This window comes from Triplophysa dalaica, chromosome 15 (assembly GCF_015846415.1).
Source record: "Triplophysa dalaica isolate WHDGS20190420 chromosome 15, ASM1584641v1, whole genome shotgun sequence".
Lineage (NCBI taxonomy): Eukaryota > Metazoa > Chordata > Actinopteri > Cypriniformes > Nemacheilidae > Triplophysa > Triplophysa dalaica.
Window position 1 is genome coordinate 12,389,731 of NC_079556.1, and position 26,333 is coordinate 12,416,063.

Sequence of the window (26,333 nt, forward strand, 5' to 3'; positions counted from 1 at the left end):
AACAAAATGGAAAAACAAAACCAGCGAGCTTTACATTTTTAGGAAAGTTTGTTAGGAAAGGCAAGGCCGATACTGAAGTTTTCACCTTCACTCACTCACGAAGACAGTGACAGGGAGTGGGCTGATAATGTGTCTGCAGTGTCCGGCATTAACCGTACAGCTGTGACTGAAGAAAAGTTTACCACCCTTGCAAGCAAAACAAAAAGAAAGCGGCCTACAAGCAAGCGTTTTTTCGGTTAGTTTTTAAATTATTTTGAAGTAAGGACAGCTGTGGGGTTGTTGTAAAATTTAATACCATTTATAGGATTATTCGTCAAATTAAGACATTTACATTTACGCATTTGGCAGACGCTTATATCCAAGACGACTTACATTGCATTTTCCTATGCATGTATACATACAGTAGGTATGTGCAATCCCCTGGGATCGAACCCACAACCTTGCATGTCCTTACCACTGAGCTACAGGAACGCTTTCCTATCTGTAGTTAAAATAAGATTATGCACTTAGGAAGTGGTGTTCTGTGATAGCTTTTTTCCTAAATGAGGTCCTTACTGAAATTACCTTGGTTACAGAACAGATAGGATAAGATTTCAAGCTACGATCTTTCTGTAATACGCTGCAACTTCCTGTTTAAATTTTTAACACTCCCAGTGTTTTTGCTACATTCATTTTGCTGTGGTGGCCCACCAAGCCAAAAATTCTCTCTGTCATGACTACAACTACTATTCCATACCGTTTCCATTTATTAATTATTTGTCCGGCCATTCACTTGATTTAGCGACTTTTACGACTTTTTTAGTTCAGAAGACGCGTATAACGACAAACCTAGCGTCTTTCAAAAATGAAAATGTCCTACAGTACCCCCGCTTGCACAAGGTGTCACTTTCCTGGTGAAGGAAACGCTTCTGTGACTGAGCAGCGGACGGCAGGGAGAAAACGCTAAGTGGAAAGCCTACAATTACAGGCTAATGCTAATGCCCTGGCTACTGCACTTGAAGGTGTGTGTGGTGATTTTATCAGATTATAAAACCACAGAGCTGACAACAGAAAACATGTAAATGACAACTGTTTTATTGGGCAATAAGCTGTATGTAATGTTCAGAGAGTAAAATCGAAATGGGTCTGAAGTTGCAACTTTTGTTGCCTTCATGCACTCTATGAAGTTGCTTGAACTGGAAATAATACATGGAACGGTGCTCTTTTAATGTTAAAAGACTCTTGTAATGTTTGAATGCTACTAAATCATTAGTAACGCATGTCAAACGCCTGAAACGCTCAATTCGCGCCGTGTCATTCCGCTCCAAAGCATGTCTTATCCCGTCTTTGCATTGACTAAACATGTAAATCACTCACGCTTAACGCTTCATTCACGTTTTCTTGGAACACACAGTTCAAATTTTCCTGACATTTATTGATCTTTTTTTAGAAATATCTATAATTTGTATTAAATCTATAATCATTTACAAATCTAATTGAATCAATAGCTTGTGAATCGTAATCGATACCCAGCCCTAGAAGTGAATGGGGTCCAGTTAACATTTTTCAAAATATATTGTGTTCTCTGAAGAAAGAAAGTCATACAGGTTTGAAATGAGGGTGAATAAATGATGAAATCCAAATAAAATATAACCTGTGCCTACAGCAGCCAAGTAGAACCAACAATCATTAGCAAACTAGAGAAATGACAGATTTACAGCAGACATGAGGTGAGGTAAAAAATTACTGGAAACAAGAATACACCTGCAAGTCATGTTTACATTCTGAATCCCTGACTACACTCCATAATGATAAAAACCAATGTACTGTAGCATAGGTTAGGCAGCTAAAAATAGTTATAACAGCTGCTGATACTTAGAACAGACCAAAATACATTAGAAAGAAAACACACACATTATATTCAATGGAAAACGTCTTGGTTACGTATGTAACCTCAGTTCCCTGATGGAGGGAACGAGACGTTGTGTCGAGAACGACAGATGGGGTTCGCCCTTGAGAACCAATCAACTCTGACTACTATAGAAAAGGCCAATGAAATTTGGCGAATGCAATTTGCATGCCGGGCTCCGCCCCCGGAAATCCGGTATAAAAGGAGGCCGGCGTGCAGCATTCACTTACCTTTGTTCTGAAGAGCCTGAGACCTCTCAAACTGCAGCAGAATACGATACGTGTTCGTGGCATAAGGGACACAACGTCTCGTTCCCTCCATCAGGGAACTGAGGTTACATACGTAACCAAGACGTTCCCTTTCTGTCGGTCTCTCGACGTTGTGTCGAGAACGACAGATGGGGTTGCCTATGGAAAACGCCACAACGCTGTATCGCGTCACAATCTCTAGCGAAGCGACGGTAACAAGCCTGGGCGTGTCATCTCGAAGCTTTCGTGAGACTGTAACCTTCCAGTGTGGTGGTCGGGGGGTTCCAGAGCTTTCTTGGAGAAAGATGGGTACAGCCCTGACCGGTAACTTTCACGGACGGGGCCTTAGCTCTCTATAGGCGAGAGGCCGTCCAGATCAGTTTACACCGGGTAAGCGCGACTCTTAATCAGGGAAGCGCTACAGAGGCCACCTCCTACCCGTGGGGAGGAATATGGTGGATATAGGTATGGTCTCGTCCTTGGAGGAGAACGCATGGAACGTGCGGACTGAGTAGTTAACCGCGAGGTGGAGGCCCACCTGGGGAAGCTCATGGGTTACCAGGAGTGGGAACCATTCTCATGAGGATACATCAGACGGAACAGCCCACGGAGGGGGTGTTACAGACGTCCGGTAGCACTAGGTCCGGTTAGAGCTATCTGTGATAGCTCACATGGTATCCCGGCCTAAGGGGGAAGGCTGCTCTGCCCAGCCAGCCCCCAGGGGGTGCTTGTTTGGTGATGGATGGAATGCCTATTCTTAACCAGTGTCTGGGTAAGAAGGGAGGCTGGTGAGGTACCAGTTTCTTAGCGATGTGTTCGGGTAAGAAGAAAAGGTAAATAGCACACTGACCCAACCTGTTAGAGGGTGGAAAGGTGCTTTCGCAGGCATACGCCCCCCCGGATGCCAGTCCTACATGTCGCCACGCAGGACGTGGGCTGACACCGGGTTTACGCGAAGGTTGTTAACCCTTGCGAAGGTGTTTGGGCATAGCCCAACCCGCAGCTCTACAGATGTCTGCTAGAGAGGCGCTTCTACCAGTGTCCAGGAGGTGGCTAAACTCCGTGTGGAGTGAGCCCTCACTGCCAATGGGCATGGGAGATTCTGAGATCGGAATGCCGTCGTAACGGCGTCCACGACCCAGTGCGCCAGCCTCTGTTTGGAGACAGCCTTCCCCTTCTGCTGTCCTCCAACAGACACGGAGCTGGTCAGAGCTTCAGAGCTCTGCGTGCGGTCCAGTACGTACTGGACACAACACTAGTCGGGTTGGGTCTTCCTCCCCTATGGGGAGCGCCTGCAAGTTCACCACTTGGCCCCGGAGGGAGTAGTGGGAACTTCTTGGGCACGCATCGGGGCCTGGGTCTCAAGATAACGTGAGAGTTTCCAGGGCCGAGTTTAAGGCAATCCAGGGACACGGAGGATGCTCGGTGGTCCCCTACCCTCTTGAAGGAAGTGAGCGCCGTCAGGAGGGCCGTCTTACTCTATGAGGAAGATCGGAACCTCCGAGGGGCTCTTTGGGGGGCCCTGAGGCCCCCCAGGACCACTTAGGGTCCCAAGAGGGTATGGAGCGGAGATGAGGCGGATTCCGCCCTCTCGCTGCTTAGGAACCTGGTGACCAGGTCGTGTTGCCCTAGAAACTTTCCACCGACTGAGTCGTGATGAGTTGCAATAGCGACTACATACACTTTCAGTGTGGAAGGGAGATGTTAGTCTCCAGTCTCGTGAGAAGGGGAACACAATCCTGATCAAGCACCTCAGTGGGTCTTTCTCGTTGAGAAAGACACCAGGACGAGAAGAGGCACCGTCTAGAGGCGTGTAACCGCCTAGTAGATGGGGCCCTAGCCTGGGTGATGGTCTCAGCCGTATAGGGGGAGTAGCCATCTTAGGATCTTCTCGTCCCGTCTAGAGACCAGACATGGGTGTTCCAGAGGTCTGATCTGGGATGCCAGAACGTGTCCTTCCCCTGAGAGAGCAGGTCCTCTGTCAGGGGAATGGTTCAGGGGGAGTCGCTGTCCAGAGCATCGGCTCTGAGGCCAAGTGCGGTTAGACCGGTGTGGTGTAACCAATAACACTTGGTGCTCCTGCTCCCTGACCTTGCACAGAGTCTGTACAAGAAGGCTCCTGGGGGGGGAAGGTGTGCTTCCGCCCATCCCGCGGCCAGCTGTGCGCAAGGATATCCGTGCCGAGGGCAGGGACTATCAAGCGGGCAAATGGTGGTGTTACGGGAGGTGAACAGGTTTTACCTGGGCCTACCCGAACAGCCTCCAAATGAGCTGGACTGCACGGGGGTGGAGTCGCCACTCTCCACGAGGCATAAACTGGCGAGAAAGCACGTCGGCTGTCTAGTTCAGTTTGCCCGGGGTGTGTGGCCTGCAGGGAACGAGTCACCTGTTGACTCCACCGGAGGAGGCGTCGAGCAAGTTGTGTTTAGCTGCTGTGTGCGAACGCCACCCTGACGATCTGTATTCGCTACAGCTATAGTGCTGTCCTCGGAACAGCACGTGCATGTCTCGCACGAGAGGCCGTAGCCTGCTCAGTGCAAGTAGCATAGCCCACAACTCTTGGCAATTGATATGCCAGCGCAGGCGGGGGTTCGTCCAACACCCCATCTGCGTGCCCGTTGCACACTACACCGCACCCCTGCAGGGAGACTTCAGTCGTCACCACGACCTGCCTCATAACCTGCTCAAAGGGACCTGAGTCCGTCGAAAAAGTCATAAAGACTAGGGGTTATGGTGCGTCGGCAGCAGGGCGGCATCACCATGCGCCTGCTGCCGGTGTGCCACGCTCTCCTCGGAACTCGACTCTGAAACCAGTGTTGGAGCGGTGTCATGTGCATCAACTCGGGGGGTATTAACCCGCGAGGACGCCATGTGTCCCAGGAGCCTCTGAATTGTTTCAGGGGGACCGCTGTCTGCCTAAAATGTTCATTTCAGACAGTTCAACACTGGTTGGGCACAACTGCGGACAGGTGTGCCGACATGGTGACAGAGCTGAGTTCCATACCGAGAAAGAGGATGCTCTGCACTGGGGAGAGCTTGCCCCTCTCTTGGTTGACCTGGAGTCCCAATCGACCTAGGTGCCGGAGCACCAGGTCCCTTTGTGTACATAACAGATCTCGCGAGTGTGCCAAGATAGGCCAGTCGCTGAGATAGTTTAGTACCCGCTCGCCTTCCTCCTCTCAGGGAGAAAGGGCGGTCAGGGACAGACCGAAAGGGAGGACTCGGTACTGATATGCCCGCCTCTCGCACGCGAACCGTGGGAACGGCCGGTGTCGAGGAGGATCGAGACATGAAAGTAAGCGTCCTTCAGGTCGATTGCCACGAACCAATCCTGACACCTCATAGATGTCAGGACGCGCCTCTGTGTGAGCACCCTGAATGGCAGCTTGTGAAGGTGCTCTGTTCAGGGTACGCAGCCTTTGGGGGCAACCCGCCGTCTTTCTTGGGAACGATGAAGTGCGGGTGGTGACCCACTGAACATCTTGGTTTTGAGGGACGAACTCGATGCCTGTTTTGCCAGAAGGGTGGTGACCTCTACCCGAAGTACGGAGGCGTCCCTGCCTCTGACAGAGGGAGAGATGATGCCCCGAAACTTGGGTGAGTCTCTGGCGAACTGGATCGAGTAACCAAGACGGACCGCCCTCATTAGCCAGCGAGACAGTGTGGGCAGCTCTCGAGCTCCCAGGGACTGTGACAGGGTGACCAAGGGGACGGTCTGCTTCATCATTCCCACGGGGGGTGGTTCGTCGGCTGGCGGAGCTAACCATGTCGCGGGGAGTCCCCGGAGGGAAGGTTTTTGCTCCGCCTGCTTACCTGCCTGGCGGGACAACGGCACGCACTGTCGGTTTGAGAGTGGTGACGGCTGTCGTATGTGTACGACCTCACGCCTCGCCAGGGTGTGAGGTCGGTTCGCCGAGCACAGTCCAGTGGAGTGTGCGATCGGCTGCAAGTAAACCCGGGGAGAACAGAAAACTCAGTGAGTAAGTGGGCGCCAAGCCCTAACAAGGGCCCGGCTTTGGTGACGAGGCAGGAGTCGTCCCGTACCGACCGATCAGAGCCGTGGCTGTGAAGGTTCGGGCCCGATGTTGTTCTTCCTGGGGTCTTCCCGTCAGTGTCCCTTCTCGCGAGGAGGTTGCTGACGGGGTGGAGGTTTCCCCCTCGACCTCTGCTTCCGGGGTGCCGCCTGTGGGGGCACAGGAACCGGAGCCGATGTCGAAAGGGTCCTGGGTTGCAGGGAAGCAGACGTCACGTGAGATCTCGGAGGCCTGTAGGCGGCCGAGTCGCGGCGTGAAAAAAAATGTGGTTAATTGCCACTGTCTGCTTCGCCGTCAAAAAACTGCTGAGCGCAGTCCTCGACGGTGTTACCAACAACCCACCCTGCGAGATGAGTGCATCAAGAAAGCGGACTTCCTTGCTGTCACTCTTCTGCACAAGGTATAGCCGGGGGTGTCTCTCCTGGACCACTACCGTGGACATCGTCCGACCCAGGGCCCGTGCCGCCGCCTTAGTCGCCCGTAGAGCGCTGTCAGCGGCGGCACGGAGATCCTTCATTATACCCGGGTCGGCCTTACCCTCGTGGAGCCCTCTCAACGCCCTGGCCTGGCGGACCTGCAGGATGGCCAAGGCATAGAGAGAGGAGGCAGCCTGGCCCGCAACATCGCAAGCTTTCGACACCAGTGATGCCGAAGTCTTACGTGCTTTGGACGGTAGGAGTGGTCGATCCCCCCCCAGGTGGTAGCCGTCCGCAGCACAGGTGCACCGCAGGCGGACGTTCCACCCGGGGGATCTCGACGCAGTCCTTGGCTGCCTCACCATCGAGGGAAGTAAGGGAGCCGGAGCTGGTTTCACTGGAACGGTCCGTGAGTGGAGCGTTCCAAGTTTTACACAGCTCCTCATGCACCTCCGGGAAAAACATGGCACCCGGGGTGGGCGCGGTTTGCACCGCGCACCGACCTCGGGAACCACGCATCCCCGGGTTAGCACGGATGACATCACTTCTGCTTCCTCCTGAACTCGACCGCTGGGGGTGGAGTTTGGATTCGGCAGAGTCGGATGCCAGTCTCCCTCCGATGCTGCGAGCGACATCTCATCTACGTCACACATCGTTTCCGAGTGTGTGCGTGAGGATCCGGACGGTATGCCACCGCCGGTTGGGGAACGTTCAGAAGAGCGAATCGGGGTGCGATCGGCCCGTGAGCACTTGGCTGGCGGGTTTACGTTCGCAGAGTTCCCCGTATCACTAACGCTGCTAACGTGGGTGGTCATCGGGGCCGTAGCCACAGATGTCACAGCCCGGGTAGCAGACGAAATGGTGGCTGGTTCCCGTAGGAAGACAGCCACCCGTGACCGCAACTTCTGAATGACAATCTGCCCGCAGTGCAGGCAGATGTGTCAACGAACGCTGCTTCAGTGTGCTGGACGCCCAGACACCTAATGCAGCGATCGTGTCCATCCCCCTCCTCGATGAGGGTGCCGCACCCAAGAGAACAGCGGGACATGCCGCGCTGGAGAATGCTCAGTCAGTCCTGAAAAGGACTTTTAGAAAAAATCTCTAACACCTCCGGAACCGCCGAGACGCCCAGGGGAAGGTCGCTGCAGGAAGGGACGATCCGCTGTAACACGTCGTAGCACCAGCGTGTAGTTGTAGAGGAATGAATCCTGAGTTGTACTCATGAGCGATGGCTCTGAAGAACAAAAGGTAAGTGAATGCTGCACGCCGGCCTCCTTTTATACCGGATTTCCGGGGGCGGAGCCCGGCATGCAAATTGCATTCGCCAAATTTCATTGGCCTTTTCTATAGTAGTCAGAGTTGATTGGTTCTCAAGGGCGAACCCCATCTGTCGTTCTCGACACAACGTCGAGAGACCGACAGAAAGGGAACCCACGTCACAACACGCTTAAGGTGGTCAAAAGGTCAATATCAACCTCAGCCTCATCAACTGTAGCCCATTCGCTCAAACTGGACCACAAATGAGGGTTTTAACAGAACTGTGCAGCAGGAAGGTTTTCCTACAGTCAGATTTTAGACCGGCTGCTGTCTGAAGATAAGATGTATGTCCGGAACTAATTTACAGTGTGCATTAATTCAATATCTTTAATGCCGTTTAATATAATAACCCTTTAGAGTATCGACTTTTCAGGTTTCATGTATTAAAGTACTTGAGATACTCTATATGTGTAGAAGAAGCTTGACCCTTAGATATAGACGTTAAAGTAGATGGCCAAGAGTAAGTTGGTATGTATTTTCCACCCTTTGTGAAGTCAGGGACAACCGGACTACGTACCAGGGGGTAAAGCGAGAGGAAGAGTAAACGCGCTTTGTAGAACCGTTTGTCCATTTAGGGCTACTGTACAAAACATGGAGCAACATGGAGAATTCACTGTGTATAGGTCCGCTCTGTATGTGGAAAGAAACAGCTTAATCTAAGGTAATACAAACATAACGGTTCATTACATGAGGTCTTCATACACATGAAGAAATAGTTTTGTATATTATATTGCAGTTCTAATCCCATACTGCTCCTTTAAGTAGCAGAGGAATATTCGTGTCGAAATTAACTATTTTTCTTTTATGCCAAACATCATTGATATTAACAAAAGATCATGTTCCATAAAGATATTCTGTAGATTTCCTACCGTAAATATATCACAACTTGATTTTTGTCAAGTGTATAGAGCAAAATGGCTTTAAAAAATGGCCGGTATTGGGAATTATCCACTCAAGTTTGGTGTGTAAAGCTTAGAATTTCAGATTTTGTGTTCGTCTAATCTGATTTAACTTAAATGGTTGTATCTCGGTCAAATATTGTCCAAACAAACCATAGATCAATGGAACGTTTATTTATTTAGCTTTCAAATGATGTATCTAATTTCGAAAAGTTGACCCATAAAACTTTTGTAATCCAGGACGTTGTGCCATTTCCCGGAAAGTGTACAGCACACATATATCTGGGAGGTATATTTTTTATTGTTTGCACATCTTGAATACGTCTTTCAGACGTCTACTGTCATATGTCATATTGACATCTGGGTGATGTTTTTGAATTTGAATGTAAAACAGTTTTTTTTAATTTTGTTTAACACTGCAGATGCTCTCAAGATCTCTAGCAGACATCTTACATCTACCTGTGCTATCTGGGTAAAAACCAGCATTACCTAACAATCAATGTGTTTGGGGCGGTACTGTCTGTTTGGCTGGGCAATGGCAGACAAGGAAGTTGTTTTATAAACATTTATAATTCTGTTTGGTGATGCCAGTGGTGCAGAAATCACACACTACACCAAGTATATTTACACGCAGTGGTAATCAATACCATTGCATCACCTGGAGCTATTATCTGTATTATTATCACTGGCACTGCCAGACATGGTTAAAGTGACATTTATCTTCTCCTTTTCCAGGTATCTGAACTTAAGAATGTGAGAAATCAACAAACAGTAAACATTCATATAACACACTTTCTGTTACACTCACTAACTCTTACTGATTAACAGTAAACTGTAAACATCTCTACTGTCTTTACAGTTTAGGTTGACATGACTACAGGTTATCTTGTCTTTCATTTCAGCATGTTTTAGAAAAGGTAAACCAAGAGACACAGATAAAGTTAGAATGGAGAGAGCTGTTAAAGTAATTAAGTTGAGATAAAAGCTTTTAGAGAACTAAAAGACAACTACTTAAAAGTATGATATATTGTTCTTATACTGTCTACAGACAGACGGATTGCAAAAGACACCCCCTCCTCTCTACCATCATAAAAATTCTCATAATGCGCAACAGAGCTGAGTAATTACAAAAGCAGAGAAGCCAATGACCGGGAGAAAGTGGGTTTAGTTTATGCACAAGAACTGAAACCTCCTTTAGATAAAACTTAATTTGTCTTAATAAGAAGATACATCATGAAACACATTTTCATTTATGAGAAAATGCCAAAGCAATTTGCGAAATGAGTCTTTATCTGAAGTCTGTGAAATCCAAATTAAGAATTGTATAGCTTTAATCCATGTCTTTTAGCTTAGAAGCATCGAAATGATGTAAGAATGAAACAATAAACACTATAAATTGGGCTGCTTTTGTGTTTAATTGCAATTAATCGCATCCAGAATACTAGTGATGCACCAAAACGAAAATTGTGTGCCGATACCGGACATGTTGGATGCACTCGGCCCGAAAACCGAAAATATCTTTAAAAACTTTTTCAAATAGTTTTTATTTAATTGGATTAATAACACACACTAAAACCACAGATACAATACAATATATATTATTAAATATAACTTTTCCTACTAATCATCTAAACATTGTAGTTATAGAATTATTCTGGAATTATTATATGCATTCTAATACAAGTTTATATATGGTGCACAATCATTTTAATGAAAACAACATGCAGAACACAGATCCTGCCCAATGACGATCCATGTGAGCTACATCATCAGTTACTAAAATATTGTCTGTTGCGCTTTTTTCTTAATATAATAATATAAAATAATATATATGTTTTATATATATTAGTGTTTATATATTATATAGCATATTTTAAAAACTTTTTTATTTGCAAACAGTTAGGTTTTATGCTTAAGTTATGCCATTAAAACAGCGACATCTGCTGATGGACACAATGCTTCGTTATCATAGGAACATGCCAGCTGAAGATAATGAGGAAATTACTTCGCTTACTTTGCCAAGTGGATTCCAAACGTCTACATAATGGCACGCAACTGCCCTGCTCACTCTAAAGTTTAAACTACAAGGGCTCTGCCCTACGAAGGGAGTAGGGCATAGGAATGATAACTTTTTTGAAAATTTTGGAATTTTCCCCTCGACAGCTCGTGACAGTCTGGTACGAATACGTGTACCGTTATACCCCTTATATATATACTGTATATTAGGGCAGGGAAAGTTAACGCATTATTATCGTGTTAATGCTGGGGGTGTGACAAGATCTGCCAGCAGCGCATTGGGAGCGCAGCGTACGGCTGATCAGCAGCTGAGCTGACTGTGCCACAAATGCAGTATGGCAATTGCAAGTTCACATTTTAAAAACGTTATTTTAAATAGATTCACAGGCAAACCTCATAAAAAACAATGAATGCCTGTCAGTTGAGTTTGTGACAAAACAATTTGCAGTATTTACATATTGTTTATTACAGCCTCATATAATTAATTAAATAGAAGTTTAATATGTTTCATAGAGTACAAGGGGATTGTATAATGACTAATTTACCTTCCAGGGTAAATTATAATGACTATTTACCCGCCAGATCCCTAAGCGTGGCCAGCGTGTGGGCAGCACTGAATGTTTCTATCTATTCCTCAATGTGAAAAGAGGAATCTCAACATCATACAGTTCCTGCTGGACATGGGTAAAATATCCAGAAATGCTGAAAAAGCAAAGATTGTGGAGGACCTGGGTGATTGTTTTGAAGATCAGTGGACAGTCTAATGACTCATGACCAACAAGAAACCCTAAAACAACTATGAATAAGCATAAAAACGGTCATTGATTGGTTAGGTAACAGTATTAAGAATCAGGGGCCTTTAAACTTTTGCACTGGGATATTTTTAGAAATTCTTAGAATTATTCTTTAGTGTGAACTTCATGTTAACATTTCTTTAGTGAAATACCTCGCACAGAGCAGGACTAAATTAAAAAAAAACTTTGTTTTCAAAAATACTCTTATTTTTCCAAAAGTTTCAGCTTTTTTCAGATTCTGCAAGATGTGTGTAAACTTTCGAACACAACTTTATAACAGACGTTTTATACTTTTGCTACAACTGTTTGGCTTGTGCTACAAAACGTTGAACCTCTGCTCAACGTGCAAAATAAATAAAAATGTTAGTTTCCCTGAAACCACCTAAAGCACATTACCAGGTAGCTTAACAAAGAACTTGTCCGTTTGTTGATTGACAAATAAACAGACTATGTAAAATAAGAACAACTACAGTATGAAAGTGCAGTATGGTCCTTCTTCATGATTCATTCATTTTAACATGACAATAGAAAGTCCATTAGACAACAACATACCCAGGACAACCCCGCTGTTAAAAAAGTCTTTATTTTGCTGACATTACACATTTGATCTGATTAGATGCTGCACACTACAGCAAATCTGTCTCAAGTTTGCTTTTGTTTTATGACACAGCAGCTGCTCCATTAACAAAAGCAGGGGGAAACAAGATTTGTTCCATTTGACTACACGTCAACGCCCTGCTTGGAAGCAAACCAAGGGCCTCGCACGCGGTATCCGAGCAACCAGCTGTAAATAAAGAGAGAAACTTCACTAGAGGGAGGCTTTAAGTTCAGACCTGTCCCCTGAACATGTAAAGGAGGGATGGTAAACTTATTTGACAGCTCCTGCAGAACTTGTTCTATATAGACGCAGAGTAACAGGGTACACAGACACCACTTCACAACTTCTGTTTCTACTTGCACATTCAAATCATTTAATTATGCGAGAAGCATTTCTCATCATTTGTTTCTACAGAAGAAATTATGTCATACTGGCTTGAAATGGGTGCTGTGTCAGTAAACTACTAGTTTATTGTGAAACCCTATTAATGAATTGTTTCTGGAACTGTTTTGAAATAGAATTCAACAGAGATGTACAAGAATACAAACATTAATGTGATGTAATGTGTTATTGTTAATCCGATGAGACAAAAAACATTAAACAGATGTTGTTCGAAAACGATAAGACTTTCTTTCTGCAGAACACAAAATAAGATATTTTGAGAAATGTCTCAGTGGTTTTGTGTCCATTCAACAGAAGTCAATGCAGGCCAATGTTGTTTGGTTATCAACATTTTTCAAAATGTGTTGTTTTGTGTTCTGTAGAAGAAAGAAAGTCATGAAGTTTTGCAAGATCACTTCAAAAGAAAGTTAAGAAAAATAAGTCCTCAGTTTAAGCTGTCTGTTAGAATTATACAAAAATCTGCTTGTTGCAGGAAAGAAACAAGCCTATCAAGTCTAGCCTGCTGAACCTGCATGTGGCATGGGATGGGAATCTTTTCTTAATTTCACACCTATGTGACACTTCATCCCCTTTCGCTGCACATCTAACATCCTACCAACGGACACCCCCACATCTCTTTGAGTGGATGCGTTCTTGTGCATTTAATAATTCTCTTGCCAATTCATCTTTGAAATAAGCCCCAGCAAGGCAGCAAATCCAACAAATCCAAATCCTGTTTGTGGCAAGGGGGGCGTGGTTAAGCACGGCCTGCGCGGAGAGGGAGTGTCTGGAGAAAGAGTGCGAGTAAGCAGATCAACGGCTTAGTGAAAACACCTGCTTCTCATTCTAGTAATTGGCGAGGGTCGCATTTAAGGCGCGACGGATGAAGCGAGAAGTAGAGAGAAACCAGGCTGGGAAAACGTGTGTCGGGAGCCAGTGTGTGTGCAACCCCGAAGTATTGCATATAAAAAGAATCTACGTTTTCCAAGCTACGCCGACCCCGCCTCCTTTCTTCCTTATCTTAAACTTGTTACACTGGTGCTGAAACCCGGGAAGAAAGGAAGGAGCCGCCACCAACATGCAGTCCGCGCCAGGATCCCCGTTTGCGGAGGATATCAGTTCACTCGCCGGTCCCCACCAAGAGCACCATCAGGCCCTGTTGGGTCTCAGAGAGGATCAGGAGAGACGCTTCCAGGCCCTCATTCAGACCCAACAGGAAGAATGCGAGTGCTTCCGGAGCTGGTTGAGCCAGGAGAAAGGCACCACACCATCGGCTGCATCCCCGACAGTACCACTGCATAAGATGGGAGGCCAGGATGAGCCGGAAGCTCAGTAGCTCCGGGATGCCTGCCGCAGATGACTGATGGCCGGCGCCAGCACCGTCGATACCATCGTCGACCAGGTGACACTGGAACAGTTTGTGGCGCGGTTACCCAAGAAAACCGCCGAATGGGTCCAGTGTCACTGCCCGACCTTGCTTGCCTCGGCCATCCAGCTGGCGGAGGACCAGTTGGTGGCGTGCCCCTGGGTCGGCGTAACCCTACCATCCCTTTCTCTCTCTCCCCCTACTGTTCCCTCCCCCTCTACCAAACCCATGCCCTTTCCCAGGTCTCGGGGGAATTTCTACCCGCATCCAGCCCCGGGAACCTGGGTCTCACCAGAGGAGGGGACCACACGGAGTCGTAAGGTTCCCGGAGGGAGCCCCCAACCAGCAGGGCAACGGCTCACATGTCTCTTCCTTTCCTTCAGCCTCTCCTCGCCAATTCGGGGGTCGACTTCCTGCTGCTGGGGCGGCGGGGACTCCTGGGCCGGCCTGTTGGCGTTGTGGGGACCCCGGAAATTTTATGATGATCCGGGTTCCGGACAACCCTCAGGCTGCCCTAGGTCAGGACGGGCTGTCCCAAATACCTGTGAGTATTAGGGGGGTACATATCAGGCGTTGGTGGATTCAGGTGTAACCAAATCTCAATTCACCAAAGCCTGATTCAATTTGGGGCAATGGATACGAGCCGCAGGGTTAAGGTAAGGTGTGTACACGGGGATGTGGTGAACTACCCTTTGGTGCCGCTGACCATACAATTATTATACAAAAACATAGTATAGAAGTGGCTGTTAACTAGCACCTCAGACCTCCGCTAATTTTGGGAACGAATTGGCCATTATTTTAGTTATTACTGGGACGATTATGTGCGGATGTTTCTGGGTGCAACCAAGTGCGATGGGGAGGTGCAATCGCGCAGGTGAGGTTGAGCCGGGACCTCTGATGGCGGTCCCAGAGGAACGGAGCGTTGTGGAGAGAAGAAAACTCTCCCAGGGCGATGATTTTCCTCTGGAGCAGTCTCAGGACGAATCGCTCAAAGATGCGTTTGATCAGGTCCGTACCATCGACGGACAACTTCTCCACCCTACACAATCGCTATCCTACCCATATTTCGCTATTCTGAAAGACCGGTTGTATCGAGTGACCCAGGACACCCAGTTAGTCATATCGAAAAGCCGTCGGGAAATGCATTTTCCAGGCGGCTCATTGTAATCCAATGGCGGGGCACCTGGGACAAGCCGCAACTGTAAATCGCTTGACGACCTGTTTTTTTGGCCGGGCATTCATGAGAACCTGCGCGTCTTGTCCGTAATGCCAGCTGGTAAACCCACCGGCCACCCCAAGTGCACCCTTCAGAGATTCTCACAGACCAAGGCACGGCGTTCATGTCACGGATACTCCGAGAACTGTACGGGTTATTGGGGATTAAGACGATTCGGACCAGCGTCTACCACCCACAAACAGATGGGCTGGTCGAACGTTTTAATCGTACGTTGAAAACAATGATCCGGAAATTCGTTCATGAAGAAGCCAAAAATTGGGATAAGCAGCTGGAACCCCTGTTGTTTGCGGTCCGAGAGGTCCCCCAAGCCTCCACGGGGTTTTCCCCCTTTGAGCTTGTCTATGGTCGTCAGCCACATGGGGTGTTAGATGTCCTAAGTTAAGCATGGGAGGACGGGCCTTCCGCGAGCAAGAATCAAATTCAATATGTCCTGGACCTGCGAACAAAACTCCATACACTGGGGCGGCTCTCTATTGAGAATTTGTTAAAGGCACAGGACAGACAGAGCCGACAACATAACGGGGGCGCCAGGCTCCGTAAATTTTCACCGGGAGAGAAAGTGCTTGTATTACTCCCAACGTCCAGTTCTAAACTACTCGCCAAGTGGCAAGGACCATTTGAGGTCACACGACGAATAGGAGATCTCAATTATGAGGTAGTACGATCGGACAGGAGCGGGGCACATCAGATTTATCACCTCAACCTCCTCAAAAAGTGGAGTGAGGCGAACACCGTGATGCTGGCGACGACAGTGAGTAGAGTAGATGATCTTGGGCCAGAAGCGAACACCAAAGTGCAATCCCTCGCTCTGGCTCCAGGGGGAGATCATCTCTCGTCCTCCCAGGTCACGGATGTTGCGAAACTGCAGGCTGAATTTGCGGATGTTTTCTCACCCCTGCCCGGCCGCACGAATCTCATAGAGCACCACATTGAGACCAAACCGGGTGCGGTGGTGCGCAGTTGTCCATATAGGTTACATGAACACAAAAAAATTGTGGTTCAGAAGGAATTAGAAGCTATGCTGGACGAGGGAGTAATAGAAGAGTCCAATAGTGACTGGGCGAGCCCGATAGTTTTAGTACCTAAGACTGACGGCTCAGTCTGGTTCGAAAGGTGAATGCTGTATCGAAGTTCGATGCATAGCTAATGCCCCGAATTGACGAATTACTTGACCGGCCTGGGACGGCTCATTTTTATTCGACAATGGATCTGACGAAAGGATATTAGCAGATCCCTCTATCTCCCTTGTCCAAAGAGAAAAAAGCCTTTACTACGCCGTTCGGATTACACCAATTCGTCACGCTTCCGTTCGGCTTGTTCGGAGCCCCGACTACCTTTCATGGACCGTATACTCCGACCTCACGCAACATATGGCGAAGCGTATCTGGATGATATCATTATACACAGTAATGATTGGCAGCGGCATATGCAGGACTTGAGAGAGGTTCTGAGTTCACTGATGGGTGCGGGGCTGACTGCTAACCCGAAGAAGTGTACGGTTGGGCAAGTAGAGGTAAGGTATCTGGGCTTCCACTTGGGTCACGGGGAGGTGCGTCCCAAATTGATAAGACGGCCGCGATTGCAACCTCCCCGAGACCCAAGACCAAAAAGGAGGTGCGGCAGTTCCTGGGGCTGGCGGGATATTATAGACGGTTTGTACCAAATTATTCGGACCTCACCAGCCCGCTGACTGACCTCACTAAAAAGGGGCACCAGATACCGTCTAATGGACGGAGCAGTGCCAGCAGGGGTTTACCCAGGTGAAGGGTGCTCTATGTGGCGGGCCGTTATTGCACTCTCCCGATTTTTCACTCCCCTTTCTGTTACAGACTGATGCGTCGGACAGGGGCGTGGGCGCAGTCCTGTCCCAGGAGACAAAGGGGGAGGATCGTCCGGTGCTGTACATCAATCGCAAGGTCTCACGGAGGGAGGCGAAGTACAGCACCATCGAGAGGGAGTGCTTGCCGATATTTTTCATGCTGCTATATAATTTTAGTGCCTCAAACTCATTTTCAGTTAATTTCTGAGGGAAAATGCGAAAATTTTTGGGTTTAATTGACATTTTTCCAATAATTTTTAGGCCACTTTTTTATAAGCAGAAACGTTTTCAAAGTTTACTTTTAGTATACTAAAATAACTTCCAAAACCTTCAGACACAATGTGTGGTTGCTTCAATGTTACAATATGTGTTGACTGGTCCAAATGAAAAGAACTCTCGCCAAGTTTCAAAGAAAGCAGAAACTAAATTAAAGTCCATAATCGGGAATTGAGTCTGAATTCAATCTGAGTATATGGCATTATTATTTACTCATTTTATTAGCCACATACAATCGAGTGTTTTAAGATTATCAAAAGAAACCGAGAAGAACCGTTACTTGGCTAAACTTGGACTACAATACCAAGCTCAAACTCTAGATGTCATTGTACCATACAGTTTGTTTAAATGCGACCAAACTAGAGGACACATTCAACAAATTGTTTATTTATTTAACTGAGCACATAACAAGATTCAACAAATTGTTTATTTAATACAAAATGAGACAGTAAAATAATAATAACACAAATTAATATTAAAATATATATATATATTACATATATACAAACGTCCACTCAGGAAGCAGAAGCAATTAACTCTACATCATCTTAAAGGACACATTCCCCGCGATCACATTTTTAAACCTTTAGTTAGTGTGTAGTGTATGTCGCTGTTAGACCTTAATTAATAATACCTGCAAAAAGATAAAGCTCAAAGTTCAGTGCCAAGCGAATGTCTTTAACAGAATTCGCTTTTCGAGGACTACAGAGAACGGCAGGAATCATAAACATCCATTATTAAACATCCAAAAAACATAATCAAAGCCTCTAAAACAGCTAAAGACTGGCTCCTTTAGGAAACAGGTAGATCTAACATGTATGTTTGTCTTTCAGAAGTCTCTCTCCCGATGAGTTCAGAGTACGCGTGAAGGGAGTGGCGTGTAAATAAAGTAATTTACGCAATGACGCTGTACCGGGGTGGGGGCGTGGTCAGCTCGAAATGCATTTTCAAGTCCACATTGAATTTTGCACCACTAACTGTGTGTAAATGAAAATGCAATCCCAAATGTTCAACCTGTTAATGTTAATGCATTAAGAGAAAATGACATTAGAATTTTCTTTTTGCTACAGTTTTGCTTGACTATCTTAAATATGTATAATCAATCCGGGAATGCATTTTCATTTTAATTTTGCAACTTAAAGAGCGTTAAAAATATCCATTTAAATAACTTATTAAAACTAGTGTAGGAACTGACAAATGTAATTGATATAATTTATTTTTATTTTCATTTTGCACCTAATGTTGCACATACGTTATTTGAAATGTATATTTAGATACACAATTGCATTGTCAATTTACATACTGCATTGCCATTTTGCATATTACATTGCAAATTGAATTTTGCACCACATATGCTTCCATAGAGAACCACTGGTCTACTTGGTTCAATGGTCTAATTTAAGTCAAACAGCGGGTTCCCTCTCGAATTTCATCCACATCGAAGAACATAAAGAGGGAATATTTAAATAACATAAAGTAGAAAAGGCAGGAATAAGCTTATTAGGGCTGCAGCTATCGATTATTTTAGTAATCGAGTATTCCACTAATTTTTCCATCTATTAATCTGGAATTTCGGTTAATGAATACCTTTTCTTTCTTAAAGAGCAATTCTAAATATAGAAGAGAAAATAAGAGATGTCTCTTAAAATGAACAACTCATTTGTTTAATTTTTAGAAAAAATAAAAATGTATTGCTGAAATTGCATACATCAATATCTGTGAAAAGTTAACCCATTTAATACATAACATTTCCATATTACATTCAAAATGCAATATAATAAAAATTAATAAATAAGAAAAAATATTCTTTCTAGTTTCTAGTATTAAAGGAAAACAACTAACTTCAGCCTATGCATGATGCATTTAGTTTATCTAAATTTGTTTAACTTTCTTTTTTTTACTATTAAATAGTGATATATTTGTCCACACAAAGTACAGAGTTAACCTGACTTTTATTTAGACGTTTGTCGGAAGACGCTTATTTTTTAGTACGTCTGTTTCTTCAATCAAACAATAATTGTCCGTGAAATAAACTCTCAGAGAAACTCTGGGGATGAAGTTCACGTGTTCATGTCCTCATAAAGCGCAAACGCAGACAAATTCATGACCATCATGCGTGTAGGACTTTCAATCACTAAGACACGCAGAACAGCCAGCTGGCATTTGTAAATAAAAGGATTCGTCATCCACTAGTCCGCATCTAGTTTTATGGACTCAATTCTGCGGGCTGTGCGTTAGTAATAACTTGTCCGTGGAGAAACGCAGTGTTCCTTGTGTACTGTTGTTAAATGGATTAAACAAAGCTTCTAGGCAACAAAAATTGAGTAGTAGTATTTTTTGTATTGGAATTACTCGAGTTACTCGAGGAATCGTTTCATCCCTAAAGCGTGTTCGCTTTGGTTACACCGAACAACGGCTTTCAAGCCACACCTAGCCTCAGCATCAGCTGAAATGGAAAACTAATTGTGACTCCCATTGCCCCTTCTGACTTGGCTTAGGATTTCATAACAACTTCACAACAGTCCTTAAAACATACTACAAAACCCAGACCACAGACAACAAGGTTCAAACAAGGCACCAACCACTAAATAAAAACAACTAAATCAAAGGAACGTATGAAATGGTGATGTTTACATGAAGAAAAAAATCAGTATTAAGGGCCATTACGTCACGTCTTTGTTCAGATTTGTTGTTTTAAATGTAGATGCTTTGCAGACACACTCAAATCGAGAGGAACACTGTCTTGAGGTGTATATGTTGTGGTGTGCTTGTTATTTTTCAGGTGTATTTATGCTAAGCGAGCTGAAAATATCCCATGTTTTCAGAGGAAGAATGCAGTTCACATTACCAGGCGCGATGTGAATGGTCCCTTATATTCTCAAAAGAACATACCCAAAAGTTTATATATTCATGAGATTATAAAAACATGTTGCTGTGATACCAATTTTATTTATTTGTTGTGTCCAAAACAATTCACTGGGACTTGTTATTCAATTGGGTTATTTGTATCCGCGTCCACTAAAAAAATTGATACTTCCAACTCCTTTGTCTTCTCTTCTAAATACTGTCAATATACCTTCAGCTTCAAAGCTAAGTTTGTAAGTAGTGATTGATCTCACAGCTTGTTGTAAACACTGAAAACATTAAATCCCTATGAATTGGAACACTACTTTCACAACTAACACATTATTGGGCTCCATAATGCAAAATTAACAACACTGAGTCTCTCAGATGAATATCCTGTACCGTTTGTTGTAAACCCATCGCAGGAAAGAGTGTAGGTTTATTTTATGCGAGCATCAGAGGCAACATCAACCACATCTTCCCACACAAAAGGCTTCTGTCACAGGCAGCATGCTTCTGCTGCCATCCCTTTATGTCGATCCAATGATCACAGCTTCCTATAAATAGCTCACAATTCAAGTCTTCCCTGCATGACAAACAGCTGCCATTTATACAGTACACCATGCTTGCCAATGGCTCAAAAGTCTCCTCGTCTGTGGGTCTCTCACTCCAGTGGCTTAGAAATGTAGAGATGAGATCAATTTAACAAGTGCCTCTGACATTTCTTACTCCCTGTAGACTGCCACGCTTCATTTTGGCAGCCTATCAAAATGAAGCTTTGAAATAAGAACGGCACTACAGCATGAAACAAAACAAATGAGATCTTGCCGTTTGTGTCATTGCTAAAGAAATTAGAAGGAGAATCAATTTGACGAGAAGTATGACTGAATAATACTCTCATGTGTGTTGTGAACAGTTGACATATGTGTGTAGAGTTTTTCCTGAGTCAAAATTGGTCTTCGGTGGTGGCTGACGACATATCCTACTATTGTATTGTATTGTTTATTTATTGTCCTTGCGGAAAATCTCCTTGTATCTGTAGCACCCTCCAGTCATCAACGACATCAGCATTGTCAATAACAAGCAAACATATGACATAACATTAATAACACATAATACTCCCAACATTAAAACAACAGACCTCCCTTTCCCAACAGCAAAATCATACAGGAATACAGAGACACCTGGGGTATCACAGGGATTTATTTGACAAAGCTGTACTGGACAATATGTACCGTACTGGTAACCTATATCTTCGCCTGATGGTAACAACTCATATTCACCATAAAGAGGATGTAATTCATCCCAGAGAATTATATGGCTTTTCCTCACAACCCGAGATTCACATAATGTTGTCATAGCATGTTGCTGTTGGCCTGCAATCTTTTTTGCCATATTTACAATCTTGCTACCGTAGCACCGGTACGCCGTGCAACCCTACTAGGAACATAGCATGTATCCACAGACACTTAAAACAGATGACTGTTAAAGGAGTCATTCGCCGGAAGAACTTGTTTTTCTTTGTCTTTTGTGTGTTATAAGTTGCCCGTGCATGTATTAGACACGTGAAATTGCAAAAATGTATGTGTCAGAACAAAAGATGTATTTTATCTAGAAGCGAATCCTCACCCAGACCTGCCTGAAACGCCTCGTGTAACCACACCCCCACAACTTGACGTTTGCTCGTGGAGTGATTTGACTAAAACCGCCCAAATCTACACGCAAGTAATGTGGGCGGTCTTGTAAATCTCATTGTACCGTCGCCAGTGCAGCCTGATGTTCTGAACATTTGACGAGGCGTTACATTTCGGTGTAGTAATCGATCAATCACTACGCACTAGTGACCATGGCCAATCATAGCACACCTTGCTTTTCAGAGTATGAATGTGGTATCTAATGTGGAAAATCTCTTTGGGCCACTAGCTTTTCCCATCACCAGCTAAATGCCTGACCTTTTGGATCATTGCGAGATGGGCAACAATTTCTGAACATCACTAGACCTCACAGGCATAAAACTGTTACTTCGCCAAAACTACATGTTAACAATGAGGCCCAGTGCCTGCGCTTCAGAATACGGGTAAACATTTTATTTTATTGTCTCTCGCTTTTGTTCTGTCCAGCTTTGAAAACCAAACATTACACGATAAGCATGTCCATAAAGAAAAACAGGTGGCACACTTTAGGATCTGTCCAACCTGCAAATACTCAGTATCACATGAGAATGTAAATTTTCAAGACAGAAGAGTCTTGAATTAGCTCATCCCATTAGTATACATTCATTCTGTCTCAATTTGTCCTTCTTTAGTATTCACTCTCTCTTTCTCTTTCTTATCTCTGCACCTCTTTTTTCTAAATCATGACCATTAATGCCTCCAACGCTGCCTGCAGTTTCACGACACACCTGGGACAAAAGCCCATCTGTTTAAATACGCAAAGAAATGCTGATGCACACACAATTGTCCACTCGACAGCTTCTGCTAGTATCGCAACAAACTCTTAATTTGGTTGGACTTCAACCAAGCCTTATCGTCTATTAATGAGCGTGCAAATGGAATAGAGGAAAATGTTATTAAAGCAATAGGCCTTTCTTAACGGGAACTGCTAGATCAGATGTTACAAACAGAAGCGAGGACATATTGGCGATTGGGACGTACAATCTGTAATGACTCACGATCAGCTTCTAAACGTTCCGGTTGCTAGGATACATCACTATCACAGAGCAACAAACACTGGAAATGAGATTGACAACACGTGATTTTGGAAAAATAGCTACTGAAATGTGAGCAATTACCTTTTCATTTTAGCACGAGTCAAGGTACATGAATGTCGGAAAAATCCTCAAACCCTGATGTTGGCAACAAGCACCATCTGAGAGAAGAGTAAAGGGTTTTGTGTATGTCTTAAAGGCCAAAAAAATGCCTTTAGATGGTCCACTACTTGCTTAGTTGTGTCCTACTGATGGTAACTTGTCTAAATTTGTAGGAATGAATTGCACAGATTTACTTGATAATGTTCCCAGTCCATCAGAAGATAACCAAAAATAATATCTGTTTAGATTATAGACTTTGTGGATGAACTTCCCAGATATGTATTGTTGTAGAGAAACATCTTTCATAAATAAGTGCTTAAAACATGAAGACTACAGATATAACCGCGTCCTAATTATAACAGAAAATAACTGAGGTTGTGTAATTTCCATGTAGTTACAGCTGCCACATCAAGGGAAAGCAGTACAGGTGCACCCTTAAAGGGATAGTTCTCCCAAAATTCTGTCATGAATTCATCATTTACATTGTAGAGAAAATGTAAATGGTAGTCACAGGTGCACCAGAAAGTTTTGTTTCAATACCTTCAGAATATATTATTTTGTGTTAAACAGAACAAAACAAATATGCAAACATTCTTCCAAATATCTTTCTTTGTGATCAGCCAAACAAGAATTGCATACAGATTTGGAACAACCAGAGAGGGAGTAATTCATGACAGAATTTTCATTTTGGGGTGAACTGTCCCTTTAAATATTTGTCTGCACTGTGATATTTATGAGCAAGACGTGCACACATCTACATAAAAGGAGAAACGAGAGCACGGAAACCTGAGGAATCAAAACATCATCCAATCGTTCCTGTTTTTGTCGAGCTGGATGACATCCCTGTTTAGCACTTTGAGGTTATTTATCACAATCATTCCTGTAATCACAGCGTGAGTGTTATTTAATCATACTCAGGAAATGTCAAACTTTGTGTCTAATCCTTATTAGGATCCTTTACAGTGGAAATGTTTCAAAAGTAGGGAAACAGAACATAGCGGATATCCCATGTTTCATCTGTCCAACAAATTTTTGGTTACAAGCCCAGATCTTTACCCACTGGGCCACATGCTCTAAAACTACCTACCAATTATTAAAATCTTTCAGCCACCAGTTTTTCATTTCCCCATCAGAAACATACTGTAAGAAATTTATTACAATGGGTTCACACCAAACGCGAATTGAGTGTTTAGCACGTGTAAAAGTCAATCAAAAGACACGTACAGACGTGAACTCGAGGCAGGCTGTGCGTATGATGCGAATCGAGCAGTAGAGCAGGTAAAAAAGTGCTCCAAGTACACTTTTTCAAATACACTTTTTATATATTATATATTTAAATACACTTCCATAATGTTCATAAAGTGCTCCATTGTCACACATTAATTTTGTACTTAATATGTTATAAATATATTTTTTGTACTTCTATTCTGTTGTGTGTTATAGAACAACATACTTAGCCTCACTTCACATCACTTTTCACGGTGTCTGAAAATAGCATAGTTGAGTACACGTATTGTAAATCTTCATAAGTTAAATAACTATTTTAGTACAAAATTTTATGCCTGAAAATAGAGCACTTTAACTACATTTAAGTGTATTATAGTGCACTTTTTTAACCTGGGAGATTGAAACACAGGCTTGCACGGCAAGTTCCAGCAATAGCTGTAAATGTCTTCCTCTTACATAAGACAGCATCTGTACTTGATGAAATTATCAGCTTTGGCAGTTCAAAGAATGGCTCTGTCTGTTAATGGCTCATTGTAAAGACAGACACATTGCTGCAGCTAAGTTTCACATGGTGCTTAGAGGACACCCACTCAAGCTAGGTGCAAAACCTTCTGCTTGGCATGGGCAATTTTTGTCAGCCCAAGTATGCAAGAGATGAACCAAATACTCAGTAACTGGAGTATAAATTACTGTCCAATGAACACAAGGTAGTGTCGTAAATCGTTCCACTATAAAGCTGTATGACTTTCTTCTGCCGAATGCAAAATAAGATATTTTCAAAAACTTTGGTAACTAAAAAATATTGGACCCCAACTGACTTCCATCCTATAGACACAACCACTGAAACATTTTTTTAAATATCTTCTTTTGTGTTCTGCAGGAAAAAAAGAGTCATATACGGGTGTAGCGAGGAAGGCGTGGCGAGAGCCGTCAGACAAAGGGGCAGGGCCGGTGGCGTGAGTGATAATGGCTATCAGCTGTGCGCACACCGGCTCCGCATTTCTGACGGTGGAGATCGGAAGCATAAAAGAACGAGCTGACAGAAGGTACGACGAGAGAGGACCGGGCCCGAACATGTTTGTATTTGTATTTGTGTTATGTTCGCCGGCGGTCGGCCGTGAGGGGCCGCCGGCTATTATTACTTTATTAAATGTTTGTTTAAATGTTTGCCGGTTCCCGCCTCCTTCCTTCCATGTCCTGAGACGTATTACAACAGGTTTTACACAAAATAAATGATGTCATGGTTTTTATTTTTGGGGGACTTAGTGCATACAGTATTGCTTTTATATGTTATCGTAGCAGTTGGTCAGACAGACATGGTGAATGGAAAAAGTTGATTGTGCTTTAGAGTTAGATAATGGTCCTTTAGTCATGTGTCCGACTGTAAAAGTAGAATATCTCCAACCACAATTATTAAAAACAACCGAACAAATGAAGTAAAAGAACAACACAGTTCAACACTCCCATGAGCAGAACTCCACCAGAGGCAACTGGCCCCAGGAGAGCCCTATTTAGAGAGAGAGAGAGAGAGAGAGAGAGAGAGAGAGAGTAACCTCCCCTGAGAAATCAAGGCTGTATCTTGTGCTTTTGCTTTGCTCACTGGGGTGGGAGACAAGAGAAAAGCTTCCTGATAACATGTCACTAGACAATATCATAGAGTTTGCATTTCAACAAGTTGTGAGGTGAAAAAACAATTGGTCCCTGTGCTTTAAACGGTGGCTGCTGAACAGCTTTGATATGGCATTCTACGCTGTCTTCTTTCTGGTGTGGACTAGTGACATGAAAGACCTTTAAGGGCTGTAGTCTATGTCATGTGCTCTGTCTCCCTTCAACCAGAATATTCAGACACTCAGAAAGAGACTTGAAGTGATTTTGACTGCCGGTGCATGGAGGACAAGGCATTAGTCATCTTTTTATAGACTAGCTGGGGTCAATCATATCTTTAGAAGTGGTGTATGATTGAGTTTAAGCACGTCTGTTTTACGATTTACCATAATTTAAAGTAACAGTATGGGATTGTATTGATGATCTATTGAAAAAAATAAGATAAGATTTTTAAAACCATCTCCTTTGACAATGCAGATCAGAAGCATATCCTTAGCGATCATCAAGCCGTTATCTGGCATCTAAATTGGTTGGTCTGACCATAAAACTAGCAACTTAT

The 26,333-nt window shown here is 44.3% G+C and overlaps 1 protein-coding gene and 1 long non-coding RNA gene across 2 annotated transcripts in view; one reads left to right on the forward strand and one right to left on the reverse strand.

Moving 5' to 3' along the window:
* Nucleotides 1–25,174, forward strand: part of LOC130436924 (uncharacterized) — a 66,522-nt gene extending 41,348 nt beyond the window's left edge. The window contains exon 3 of the long non-coding RNA XR_008909120.1: nt 25,050–25,174. This is a non-coding gene — a long non-coding RNA (uncharacterized LOC130436924). The remainder of the gene's footprint in view (nt 1–25,049) is intronic.
* The window catches only part of mboat2a (membrane bound O-acyltransferase domain containing 2a), a 69,172-nt gene that overhangs the window by 38,464 nt on the left and 4,375 nt on the right, over nt 1–26,333 (reverse strand). The gene's annotated exons all lie outside the window — the stretch shown is intronic.